The sequence below is a fragment of the Tupaia chinensis genome, unplaced genomic scaffold (assembly GCF_000334495.1).
Source record: "Tupaia chinensis unplaced genomic scaffold, TupChi_1.0 Scaffold000296_1, whole genome shotgun sequence".
Classification (NCBI taxonomy): domain Eukaryota; kingdom Metazoa; phylum Chordata; class Mammalia; order Scandentia; family Tupaiidae; genus Tupaia; species Tupaia belangeri.
In genome coordinates this window covers 1,554,525-1,557,448 of record NW_006159784.1, presented here as the reverse complement: position 1 = coordinate 1,557,448, position 2,924 = coordinate 1,554,525, and positions in this window count along the sequence as shown.

Genomic DNA, 2,924 nt, shown 5'->3' with positions numbered 1-2,924 from the left:
CTCAGCAGGGTGGGAGGGAGCACATGGCATAGTGCAATAAAAGCTATTCCTCATTTTTACACTCTCCTCCTAACTCGAACTTTCAAACCATGCCCAGAGAGGACACTTTTCCTCAGCACCTCTTAGTCTTCCAGATGGGAAGAGGCTGGTGACTGAGCCAACCCAGCGCATGCTGACAAGGTTTTGTTTCATTTGGGATTTTGATTGCTTGCCTCTAAATGAAAACAGCTTCATTGTTTTTCCACATTATAAAAGTAATCCATGCTTGTTATTAAAATCAATTTAGACAAAAACAAATATGGATAGCTAGAAAGTAGAAAGTTAAAATTATTCATAATTTTCCCAACCAGAGAGAGTGATGGCTAAGTTTAGTGTATTATACAAGTTTATATAATTATAAATAAAAATATAATTATACTAAACAAGCTGCTTTATAACCATGATAATCTTTACGTTCTTCTTCTTCTATTGTGGGCATCTTAATATGTTAATAAATTTAAATTCATGACATCATACCTTAAAGAAACCTTTGCCAGGACCAGTAGTTAGCGTAATGGCTATGTCCCTGGAGTCCCATGTAGCTGACCATGGTTCAAGTCCCAGACCTGGTGGCTTAAACTCACGCCGGGTGCATGTGCGTGCGTGCCCAAGATCCCGAGAGGAGAATGGAGGCGAAGGGATTGTGGCATGGCCATCATCCCCTGGGGGGGGGTGATTTCTCACTTTCTGCCTTTCTATCTCTCTCTGTCTTTCTGGTGAACACACATGCCCTTTAGCAAAAAACTCTCAAAAAAAAAAATTATAAGAGCATACAAACTAACCGATGACAAAAGAAGTCAGGATAGAGGTCACCCTTCGCCAGGGATAGGAACTGGAAAGGGATACACTGGGACTTCTCATGCTCAGTAAAACTCTTGTTCTTGATGTGCATGCTGGATATGTAGGTCCATTTACTATGTGGAAATTCATCAAGCTGTACACTTAGCATCTGTGTAGTATTCTGTCTGCAATATGTCAATAAATGTACCATACACAGTAACACTACTCATAAATTTAATAAGTTGGGCCAGCCAGTGGCAAAGTGGTTAAGGTAGTTGGATCTCACATGGTCAACTGCCCAGGTTGAGTCCTGGACCTATGGCTTGAAAAACACACCAGGTACACCTGCATGTGTGCCCACAATCCCAAAAGGAAGGAGAAATGGAGGAGAAGAAATTGTGACATAGTCGACCCTCATAGGGATGCTCTCTTTCTCTCTCTCTTTCTCTCTCTTCTTTCGCTATGGTGAGCCCACATAGTTCAGGCAAGTTCTTTTTTAAATTAAACTTGTCAATTCTTCAAATCATAGAATACTTAAGATTATGTTTATATATTTACTCATAAATTGTAGGAACTTCCTAATTTCTGAGGCAATATTCAAAACTACATTCTGGCTATGAGTTTTCAGCAGACAAAACTTTCAGTAGCCAGGAAAATTTTGCATTAAAACTGTCATATTAATGGCATTAATGGCAGTTACTAACCCTCATTAACTCTCCTGATTTATACCCACCTGTCCTATTTCATGCACTCCAATGTTAGGTAATGAGCAACTCCACAACCCTTAGCCCCTAAAGCCACCACAGAGAGCTAGAGCAATGCTTCTTCCAGGGGGATATCAGACTCTCCTGGAACTCATGTGCATCCAGATAAGCACAAGTTAGGCTGTTATTTACGTGCATTGTCAAAGCTGTTATCAGTTGCCATCTAGCTCCCACCTCTGAGCTGAGGCACTCATTTTCCAGCTGCTGAGAATTCTGCCTGCTGAAAACTCATAGCCAGTTCCTTCCCAGGAATTGTTCTCAGCACTCCTATTTCTATTCAACATTACACTTCTTCCCCCAAGACAGTGCATTTCCAATGAGTGGTTCACACCGGGATAAAAAGGCTTGTTCTTCTGCCTCAAAGGTGGGCAATCTGAAAGGCCAAACCAGCTCCAGGATACCCAGTGATGCAAAGCTTCTGTTGCTTCACAGTTGAAATTTTCCCTATCTCCAATCCTTCTTTTCTTATTTCCTCCCAGGTGGTGTATTTGAGAATACTCCCCATAAACTTCCTGCATAAGAAATTCCCATCTCTGTTGTTTTGTTGTTGTTGTTGTGTGTGTGTGTGTGTGTGTGTGTTTACCAAAGGGTATAAGTGCTCTCTGGAATGAGACACAGAGAGAGAGAGTGAGAGAATCTTCCATGAGGTATGGTCACATCACAATACCCTCTCCACTCTCCTTTCTCAATTTTGGCATGCATGCACACACACACTGGTATGTTTCTCAAGCCACTGGGTCCAGGACTCATGCCACATGGTTGGCCATGTGAAATCCACCCATGTCATTGGTTGCCCACAAATCTCTATTTCAGAGTTTGTTTCTTAGGGAGCCTGACCTAAGAGACTCATTTATGGAAAAGAAACAGAAATCTATGTCACATAATTGAGGGCAATGACATTGTCCAGGATAGGTTTAATAGGAAGATGAATCTTTAGGGGTACAAAGAATTTATGATTTGGAGAAGGAAACATAAGGCTTACCAGATGACGAGTCACTAGGAAAGTATGAGGTTAAAAACAGAAGCAGTTATGAGTGAAAGCAATTTGAGGGACCATTAAGAAGTTGGCCTAACAAACCCAGGGTGACTTGGTTGGGAAATATGCACACAGGCTATAGACCAACTGGGGCTGGTTAGGAGAAAAACAAAAAAAGAAGAAGAATTCCTAGCATGAAATTGGTTTTAATAAGATATGAACACTATAGTGAATATTCGACAAGTAACTGACAAAAAATAAAGCTAATTTTAGATAAATCTAGCAGCAAGGCATAAGATTGGATCTAGGTGACATTGACAGCTTTGAAGACCAACATGGCAAATGTGACCACAATTCTAGGGAAA